Source organism: Solanum dulcamara, chromosome 5 (genome assembly GCF_947179165.1).
Source record: "Solanum dulcamara chromosome 5, daSolDulc1.2, whole genome shotgun sequence".
Taxonomy (NCBI): Eukaryota; Viridiplantae; Streptophyta; class Magnoliopsida; order Solanales; family Solanaceae; genus Solanum; species Solanum dulcamara.
Window position 1 is genome coordinate 52,762,337 of NC_077241.1, and position 11,675 is coordinate 52,774,011.

Below are 11,675 nucleotides of genomic sequence, written 5' to 3' on the forward strand. Positions count from 1 at the left end.
GTATTAATTTCTTGCTCGGGAGGGAGGTAGTAATTAGGAGAAGAATATCACAACAGTAATTCGAAGAGAATGACTTCATAAGAAAGGATAAACTTTTTCTAAGTTACTTGAGACTGGGAGGAGATAGTACTTTGATATCTAGAGTGAGGTTTAGTAAAGTATACATTCTGATATCGGGAGGAGATGAATGAGGTATGTCTAAGAAGGACCGGGAGGTAAATTAAATGTTACCTAACTCGCTATATTTTGTGGAACAACTAGTGATGATGACAACCAACACTTGCTTAACTTTATCGCCACCTGCAAGTCATGTAAAATCATTGGGGTTAGCTAATCAGTCATGCGACTGCACTTATTTCCATTGTCTCTATCTAGGGAGGCAATAAAATGGCTGAATAAACTTCCACATGACTCTATCACAACTTGAAGGGAGTTGAGAGAGGCATTTCTGGAAAGGTTCTTCCCACCATCCAAGAAGCTGCAAATCAAGGATGAGATTAATGCTTATAAAAAGTGACCCAATAAAGCAGTGCATGAGATTTGCGAAAGATTCAGGCAGAAGTTAAAGCAGTGTCCAAATCACAATTTCACTGACGAGCACTTAAAAAAGATATTCAACAGGTCTTACAGCTTGGTGACCAAGTCAGTGATAGATGTGGCTTGTGCGGGTTCCTTTATGTCTAGAACATTTTAGGAAGCCACAATAATTCTTGATCAGCTCACAAAGAATAATAGGGCTTGGTATACCAAAGATGCAGATTGTTCGGTATTCACGTTTGAGATGTCAGAAGATTAAAAGCAAAAAGAGGAGAAGCGTGATCAAGACATGGCTCACATTAGGATGAAGATATACTTATTGACCAAGTGCCTATTAGGTGGAAGACTAGAGAAGGTGAAAGTTATGGATACTAGAAGTTGATTTGATGAGCTAGACTTTGATTATGAGGAGGAAGCCAAGTTTCTAACTAGATAGGGGTTTTTTGGACATACAATACTGGGAACCAAGGTCGGAACTTTCAAAAAGAAAACTACTATGATCGAATCGGAAATTGTGATCAAGGAGAGTGGCAGAACAAACACAACTTTAAGAATGATATAAACTAGGTATAAGTGACATCTATGAATAGAGAGCGAGCCGGAAACAATAATGGTGGCTATAAGATAGAAGAAATGATGGAAAAGGTCCTACAAAAAGTTGAGGCAACTGAGTCTGGAGTCAGAGATATGTGAGGTGACATGTCTAATATCATCCAGTTAATGGATTCACACTCTACCTCTATAGAGTAATTGGAGCATCAGATGGGCCAGCTGGCAGAAGCATTTAATCAAAGGAAGATTGGTACTTTGCTTAGTGACATAGTGAAAAATCCTAGGAACGATGGGTAATGCATGGAAGTGACAATAAGGAGTGGTAAGGTACTTTTTAACAATATTATTGCATGCACTGAGAAAACTAAGGATATAACTTCTGAGACAGATAGGCAAGCCAGGCATCCGGTAGATAAGGCTGTTTTTTTCAATGATGATGATAAGGGTGATAAGATAGTATTAGAGTAGAAAAATACTAAAGAGAACAGTAGTACGCAACAACCAAAAGTAGAGAGACCTCACCATTTGCCATATTTTGGCAAGACACCGCCACCATTTCCACATAGATTGAAGAAAAATGCTTATAATTATAAGTTTCTGAAATTTATTTTAATGCTTAAGGAAATATCAATCAACATCCTATTGGTAGAAGCACTAGAGAAAATGCCAGGTTATGCCAAATTCATGAAGGATTTGGTTACAAAGAAGAGGATGATTTCTTTTGAGTCAGACGATAACTTACATCAGTGAAGTGCCATTGCTACAAGGTCATTAGTGGAAAAGAAGGAAGATTTGTGCACATTCACCATACCTTGTACCATTGGTGCTTTCAATTTTGCAAGGGCTCTATGTGACTTAGGCGCTAGCATCAATTTAATAATGCTAGCCATCTATAAATAGTTGGGCTTGGGAGCCCCCAATCAAACTTCTATGCAACTATTAATGGTGGATAGATCTATGAAATACCTAGTTGGAATTTTGTGTGTTGTGTTGGTGCGAGTGGATAGGTTCATTTCTTGTGTTGATTTTGTCATATTAGATTGCAAGGTTGATTTTGAGGTTTCTATGATCCTAGGGAGACTATTTTTGCTGACTGGCAGAGTATTGGTAAATGTAGATCATGGAGAACTCATATTCAGACTCAACAATGAAGAGGTCAAGTTCAATGTATGTGTCTCCATAAAGTAGACAAAGGATATGACCATGATGTCTATGTTCGATATTGAGGTAAAAGTGTTATTGATATGCCTATTAAGAAAAGGCTTGTTGTTTAGCCTTTAGCAACTGTAATAATGAATTTCAACGATGATGGTATTGAGGGGTATAATGAATCTGTAAATGCTTTACAGGGTGTAGGTTCACACTCATATTCTCCTAAGAAGCTTGAACTTGACTTAAAAAATAGGCCGACTCCACATGCTAAACCATCCATAAAGGAGCCACTTCTACTTGAGCTCAAAGAATTGCCAGTCCATTTGAAGTATGTATTTCTTGGGTAGTATAACACTTTTCTAGTTATTATTGCTCCAGATTTGACTGAAGAATCGGTTACAACACTGGTGGATGTATTGTAGAGGTATAAGAAAGCCATTGGTTGGACTATTGCTAATATAATAGGTATTCCTCCTGGCATATACACTTAAAAGATTCAGTTGGAGGAGGATTGCATTCCTAGTATTGATCACCAGAGGAGATTAAACCCACATATATAAGAGGTGAGAAAGAAGGAAATCATTAAGTGGTTAGATGCAAGTGTGATCTATCCCATATCCAACAATAATTGGGTGAGTCATGTTCAATGTGTCCCTAAGAAGGAAGGTATGGCAGTTGTCGCAAATCATAAGAATGAGCTGGTCCCACTTAGGCCTATTACTGGATGGCAAGTCTGCATGAACTATAGAAAGATTAACAAACGGACTTTGAAGTATTATTTTCCAATGCCCTTCATGGACCAAATGTTAGATAGGTTGTCAGGCAGAGGCTGGTACCATTTTCTTGAAGGGTACTCTAGCTACAACCAGATCTCCATAGCACCAGAGGCCAGGAGAAGACCACTTTCATATTTCCTTATGGAACCTTTGTGTTCAAGCGTATGCCATTTAGACTATGTAATGCTCCTACAATTGAGGTATTTATGGATAATTTTTCAGTAGTAGGTGATACTTTCAATGACCGTTTGTTAAATCTTAGCAGGGTTTTCTAGAGATGTGAAGAGTCTAACCTAGTTTTAAACTGGGAAACAATGCCACTTCATGGTAAAAAAGGGTATTATTCTAGGTTACAAGATTTCTAAAAAGGGTTGGAGGTCGATAAGGAAAAGATAGGGGTGATTGAGAATCTGCCTCCTCCTATATCTGCAAAGGGTGTCCATAGCTTCCTGGGCCATGTAGGTTTTTATAGACGTTTTATCAAGGATTTATCTAATAACTTGCACACCCTTTTATGCAAGTTATTAGATAAAGAGATAAAGTTTTATTTCGTTAAGGCGTGCATGAAAGTGTTTGAGTGCTTAAAAGGGAAGTTGATCTCAGCCCTAGTGATTTTTTCTCCTGATTGGTCTGCCCCATTTGAGATCACATGTGATTCTAGAGGTGTCTCTTTGGGGGTTGTGATAAGGCAGAAGCACAACAAGTTTTTTCCTCCCATATACTATTCTAGCAAAGAACTAAATGTAGCCTACAAAAATTATACTATCACCAAGAAATTTTGGCAGTTGTGTATGCATTTGAAATATTCAGAGCATATCTTTTGGGTACCAAAGTGATTGAGCACACTGATTATCCAGCCTTACAATATTTTATGACCAAGAAGGATGTTAAGCCAAAGTTGATCAGATGGGTTCTATTGCTCCAGGAATTTGATTTTGAGGTGAGGACCATAAAAAGAGTGAAAATCAGGTAGCTGACCACTTGTCTAGGCTGGAAGATGAAAATAGAGGTAAGGTTGAGGTTGACATTGTTATTCCTTCCCTGATGAAAAGGATTTGACTGCCACTCTTGATCTATTCTTTGGTTTACTAATTATGCTAACTATCTTGTTAGTGATCTTATGCCTAAAGATCTTACTTTCCACCAGCGAAAAAAGTTTTTGCATTATATTCGCAGGTACTTCTGGGATGAGCCATACCTATTCAGGATGTGTGCTGATAATTTCATCAGGAGGTGTATCCCACAAGCAGAGATGTTGAGCATTTTGGATGCTTGTCACTCATCATACGTAGGTGGACACCACAATGGGAGTCAGACAGTGCAAAAGATACTGCAATGTGGATACTACTGTCCCTTTATCAATAAAGATGCACATGACTTGGTAAAGAGTTATGACCAATGTCAAAGGAAAGGGAATATATCTAGGTGTCAAGAGCTACCTATAACACCAATCCTGGAGGTAGAGTTATTTGATGTATGGGGAATCGATTTCATGGGGCCATTCGTAAGCTCAAAAGGATAAAGTGTATTCTTGTAGTAGTTGATTATGTCTCCAAATGGATGGAAACTGTCGCCTTCCCAAATAATGAGAGAAAGAGTGGTGCTGGTTTTCTGTGAAGAAATATATTTTCCAAGTTTAGGACTCCTAGGGCTATCAACAGTAATGTGGTCTCTCATTTCTGCAATAAGATCGTTTGGACTCTGCGGGCAAAATACAGTATGTGAAAACACAAGGTAGCTACTCTATATCATCCCCAGTCTAGTGGGCAAGTTGAGGTGTCGAACCGAGAAATCAAGGAGATCTAGCAAACTCTGTAAATTCCAACACAACTGATTGGGAAAGGAAGCTTGATGATGCTCTATAGGCATATCAGATAGCTTTTAAAATAGGAATTGGTACGTACCCATACCAGTCAGTGTTTGGAAAGGCATGTCATTTGCCTGTAGAGTTGGAACATAAGGTGTTGTGGGCCTAGAAAAAGTTGAACTTAAATTGCAGTGAAGCTGCACATAAGAGGATGGATCAAATCAATAAAATGGATGACTTTCGTTTTCATACGTATGTGAGTGCTTCTCTTTAAAAAGAGAGGATGAAACTATACCATGATAGGCATATTAAGCAGCGCCAATTCAACAGTGGGGACAAAGTGTTGCTTTTTAATTCAAGGCTGAGGTTGTTTCCAGGCAAGCTGAGGTCAAAGTGAACCCACCCAATCAAAAATCCTCCTTTCTAGAGCATTCACCATGACATAAGTATTTGCTCATGGGGCAGTGGAAATTGAAGCTCAAGATGGACATAGGTTCAAAGTGAATGGACAACGAGTGAAGTGGTACTTGGGATCTCCTGGCGAAGTGAAAGTAGTTGCAGAACTCCAAATTGATGAAGTCTGATTATTCAATGGACATGAGTAGTGTCGCTATGTTAAATCAAGCGCTTTTTGGGAGGCAACCCAAGTATTGTATTAGTATTAAACAGGTTAAATTCTATTATTTGATGTTTTATAGTATCATGGTATGTTCAGTGAGTGTGGGATCTCAGAAAAGGAGAAATATATTCAAAACAAATGGCCAAGATTCCCCACCACGGGTACCTATACGGGTCCGTATAGGTCACTAAGTCCTGTGGTGGTGCGGCATAAAGCGCAAAGTCTTAAGGAATTCCAGGATTGTAGGATAGATTACGGTCCGTGTTGACTGTCACGGACCATTTGGCCTTCCGTGAATCCCAAGAAAGATCCATCATTTTTTGTTAAGTTCATGATTACGGCAGGGATTATAGTCCATGAAGAACTTCACAGACCACTTAGCCTTTCGTGAATCCCAAGTAAACCACCATTATTTTTTCCATCTCTCATATCACAATAAGGGAGTACGATTTGTGGTGATCTTCACGGGTATACACCATGGGTCGTGAAGCCTAGTTGACTAAACCTCATTTAAGTCAACCCGGTTTCAATGTGAGTGAAATTTAATTAAGGCTTTTTGGTTTATTACCCACTTCTTCTTCAAAATGCTGGTTACTTCTTCATCTCTCAATATGAACCAACTCACAAAACTACCCTTCGATCCTTAGTCGTGAAAATCACTCCCTTTTTCATTGATTCAAATTTCAAAGAGTGATTTCTGTATGTTGTCGAGTGCCCTAGTCTCTAGAACTATACAAATCCATAGTTTGAATCTTTCATTGTTCAATTCGAGTAACTGCTCTTTTCAAATTTCTTACGCAAAATGAATTCTAGGAGGTGTATTGTAGGTAAGTTCATGTGGCAATTCAAAATGGGAGTTTAAATGACTGGGATGTATTCAAATTTATTATCTATGTGCTTGTTCGATTAAGTGTGGTAATTTGATTTCAAATTATGATCACATGAAATAGGAGTCAAGTGCATGATTATCTTAGTTTAAACCTGAAGTTGTACTGGTGTTTTGTGTGTCTTAATGGATTGCATTCGCTTCATATGTTGTAAAGTTTGGGTTGAAACTGAGGAATTGCTTGTTAATGGTAGAATTGAGAGGTTGGGGATGATGACCTTCACCACGGACCGTATTACACTTCACAATCCATGGTGGAGGCCCATTGTCCTCCAAATTTAAAATTTCTAAGTATAGGATCACGGAAGGCATTACGTACCGTGAAGTTCATCATAGGCTGTGGTTCTGTTCCGTGGTTCCTACACTTAGAAAATTTTCAGAGCACCTCCTAAGACATAGATACAGAAGGAAATATGGAAGACTTCACGGTCTGTTATGACCTTCACGGCCTGTGATGGTCTCCCATACTGAAACACTTGGACAGTTTTCTGAAATTCTGAAAAACATAAAAATATTTTTATTTTTAGTTTCCACTTGTGATCACCCTATGATAGATTGAGAGATGTTACTTTTTAAGGGTTATTGTCATGCTTATATGAATCATGGGGAAGTGTGAGTACCTATTTTAATTTACCGCATCATCTTGTTCAATTACTTACCATTTGAGGCTTTTATAGGTACCTTGGCATGACCATGCACCAAGAATGCTTCCCAATTCCAACTCCACGACTCCGCATCTGAAGAATCAGAGCATGACTCAGAACATGAGTTGGAGCAAGGGTTGGAAAGTAATGAATCAAGTAATTCAGAGGTCCAAGTGGCTACCCACATCTCTCCTCATTCTCCCCCAACAAATAGATCCAAAGAAGCTACCGAGGCTGAGACCACTCCCTCCCAGTCTGAAAAAGTGGAAGCCAACTCGACTAATGAGGCAAACGGGGATGATGCACAATACCAAAAGGAAGGCAGTGATGTTGGTAATAAGTATTATTGGTGTTGGGGATGATGGACTTGACTCTATAGAGAGGTTTTCTCATGCAAAGGAAAGTTACCTAATTTCACATTGAAAATTCATCATTTTTCTGAGAAATAAGTGGATGGTTTTGGGCCAACATGATATCTTTCTAAATGGCCTAACAAAAGGGTCTAAAGGTTTGTCTAAATGAGTCATTGCGACAGAGGTTCGAGTGGTCCCTGATAACCTCTCCTCCTTATCTGAGCTTAAAGACCTCTTCTACAAGCATCATTTTGGGTGGATGACCAAAGACCCAGGATATTATGGTGAAAGTCTATTCTGGGAGTTATATTCAGCCTATACAACCTCAATGCTAAATGATATGGTCGAGGGGCTCTCTAAAAATAAAAGAAGGGCATTAGTGTTCAAGAAACCATCATTGAATAAAGTCACAGTTCGAGGCATGATAGTGGATATCTCAAAGACTAGTAATCAACAGGTTCCTATATGGTCTTGAATTCCATACTGATGTTTGGATAAGTCTTGACGAGCACCAACACCACGAGGTTAGTGATGAGGCGAAGATAAGTGATCCTACGGTACGCTGAATAGTTGTGGAATGGATCGGAAAGCATATTGCTACTGAGGGAGAAAATGTGTCATAGGTCACAAATGTGAGGCAGCTGATTACTAAGGCTTCCCTCACATTTCCAGTTTAGTTTTGGTGGGCCATTATCCATGCCCGTCTCCGACCAACTACGAATGACAACACCCTTCATCCCATAAAGACATCTCTAGTAGCCTGCATCATGGCTTGATTTGGACTACACAATAGGAGGCTAATTGCATTTGAAATTTGGGACTGAGCATTTAATGAATGGGTTAAACTCCCATTCCCATGTTTGATCACTGCGTTATGAGAGGCCACAGGGATAATGGTAAATTATCACTTTGACAATAGCATACTAGCAACTAAGTCCACAAATGAGGTGCTAATAGAGGATTTGGACAACCTACTGTACAAATCCAAGCTGAGCTGACCTATTGGGCTAGTCATTTTGCCTACAAGCCCACCTTCTTATACTCTTACTTTGTAGGATGAGTCTTCATGCCCTCCGATGGAGGAGGAAACCGAGCAACCCGAGGTTGACACTATATCTAGCCCATCTATACTTGCAGTTTCAGCTATGATGATCACTATCCCTTATGCACTCCTTGAGCGAATGGTGTAGGACCAGAGGCAGACACAAGAATTGGTTGATCAGGTGATTGAGGGACTACCTAAGGTGGTCCAGACATAGATACAAGTGGAGGCCACTCAGATTCGCACCGAGCTCTAGCAGGAGGTAACATTGATACACAACCATATTGATGGCCTTGAGGTGCACATCACTACTCAGAGTGGTCTCCTAGGTGATGTAGAGACTGCAGCCTTAAACAAAGAGCTTGCTTCTTTATGAGAAGATGTAGATAAATGGGAAGTAAAGTCATCCTCTACTATCCCAGCGAGAGCTATAAATATATTGCTATAGTTGTTATCGGCACCGCCCGTACCTATACAGCTAGATAGAGTAAAGGGCTCCACTTCGGCACTTGAGCCCGATAAAAAAAGGCAATGTTAAGAAGTGGCGATAGGGAGATGATTCCCCAGATGAGGCAGAAAAGGATAGGAGAGCAAATAGAAAAGAGGAGAAAAGGGCTAAGCGTGCTTCTAGGAAAGAATTTCAGGAGAAGCAGGAGATTGAGAGGCAGAAGCTTGAAGCTGCTAAGAGTGGAGCAGTATCTAGTGTTACTTTACTTTCTATCACTATAGTTGAGATGGGGAGTGAGGTTCTTCCTAGCACACTTACTCATGTAACTGGCGATGACCCTTCGGGGAAGCCTCCATCATTGAGTGCACCAGACCACACTGGTGCAACCATACCACCACCTATTGACGCTTAAGGCATCACACGTATGATCACTTCCCTTGTATTTACCTTTTAGTATATTGACGTGCAATTGGGGATAGTGCACATATTTTTGTTAGGGGTTTGGGCATCCTGATGCTTAGAGTTTTTGTTGCCATGTTTCTTTTCTCTCAAGCGTATATCTAGTAGAACTAACATGTTTAGGATTGTTGTTGTGTAAATACAAGAGTTTGTAGATGGATACAATAGTTTGTGAAAGAAAAGAGTTGAACTGAGCTAAAATGACTCCCAACTGAAATTTTTGTAAAACACCATGTGATTGATCTGATTGTTGAAAACTGACTTGTTAGGATCATTTTAGGACATTGTATATATTGACTTGTCGATCAAATGCTAGCTATGACATGACTGGGTTGATTAGTGCTTAATAGTATATCATATGTTCCATGTGCATGTGAGCTTAACTACATAGTTTGAACAATGCACTTGTAAGCTAGAACTTGCCTGGTTTGTCTGAAATGATTGAATAGCCTTATTAAGACATATTCATAGGCCATTATTGATAATGAGTCACTTAGCCTAAATTGAACCAACCAAATGAAATTGTACTCTTTGAACCAAAAATTAGATATTTAATGACACTTTCTTTCAATAACCAAAATTCAACTTCCCTTGCTGTCAGTGAATTCAAATTTTGGCCTTGGGCCCTCCAAGGACATTGTGTACCTCAACTCATGCCAAAATCATAAGTTGAGAGTGGCTACTATAAGGAGAATCGGTTTTGTGAACCTTTATCTTGGCCATGATCCCTCTTAGGTGATTATGTACTTCAACTCAGGCCAAAAACCTAAGTTGAGGGTGGCTACCATAAGGAAATAAGAAAAGTTAGGGTATGAAAAGAATAGTGGAGTGAGAGGAAAAGAAAATCATGGGTAATGTCCGCAAATGAAAAAGAAAATTCTATGCAAAAAATGAGTCCTAAAGAAAAAGAAAAAGAATAAAATAGAGTGAACGAAAGGGGAAACCACACCTGAAAAGGAAAAATGAGGAAATAAGGGAACAACAAGAGTTTGGAGGGTTGAAAACAAGTAAGCTAAGCCAAAGTAGCATTTGGAGGGACAAAGTAGTCACTTTTATCTTAAATATATCCTACCCAAACCCCCAGCCTATATTACAAGCCTAAAAAGTCCTATTTTGATCCTAACAAGGTTATTCAAGAGTTGAAGTATTGAAAATAAGGGCAAACCTATGGTCTTTACTTCTACATTATTTGAATTTCTTTTGAGAGTGGGAGAGTTTTATTCTAGTCTTTGTTTATCCTCTATACACTGTGAGAGAGAATTCTTTATGGTGAGGGTACTATGATTATATTGTTGAGTTGCTATATTGCTTAGTACACTAGCAGTTGCATTTTTTGGTTGACTGTGAGTAGTGCTATGTCGTAAATCGAGCCTTGTGAGTTAGTTGGACTGTTAGTGTATTGCATAGTTTGTAATGAGTCATGATTAACGAGATGGGTTGCTATATATGTATACTACAGTCCTTTGAATTTGCATGTCGTGTTGTTTTGTTTTATATGAATGCTTGAGGAAAATCAATGGTTCTAAGTTGAGGGTGTTGATGTGTCCCATATTTAGGACATTTTTGATGCTCAAAATAATGAATTGGTGTGTGTTGCAAGCATGTTTTTGTAGATATGATGTGGTTTTTGTTTATGTAGAAGGAAAACTAAGTCGCACACAAGTTTTGCTGATTCTGTGGGTCTGAGTACTCTTTTTCTGAGTATTGAGGAGTACGAGCCTCACCACAGACCATAGTGCCTTGCACAGGCCGTGGTGATGGGCGTAGAGATGATGAGAGAAGTAAGTTATGTTGGAGGATTTTCCCAGTATAACTCCACAAAACCTACCACGGACAGTAGTGCCTTGCATAGACCGTGGTGGATGTCGTATTGTTGATCTTGTGAAGATGCTGTTGGTACAAATTTTGTCCAAGTGTAACTCAACGGAACCCATCACGGGTCATGGAGTCCACTACGGCCCGTGTTGGATGTTCCTGAAGGGTGAGGGAAGATGTGGGAGAATTGACAGGCTATTAACACAGAGGTCAGTACATACCGTTTTTATCAACATGATCCATGAGGATTGCCCATGAATAAGTGAGGATCTACACAATGTTGAAGCCCACGATAAACACTATGAGAGAAGGACCATGGACTATTAATTCTAGTACGGTCCATAATGGTCAAGCATGAAATGTGTCGACTTTAGTTTTTCTATTTGGTTTTCTATTTCTATAAATACCCGAATTTATTTTAGTTTTAGGGTTCCGAATTTTCACTAGTTTTTGAGTACTTTGTGAACATAGTGAAGCTACACTTAGTTACTTTTGGACATTGATTCTTGAAACATCATTCCCATTTTGATTCTTGATTTATGATTCGTGTGATTGATTCAAGATTGAATTCTTCATCTACATAGG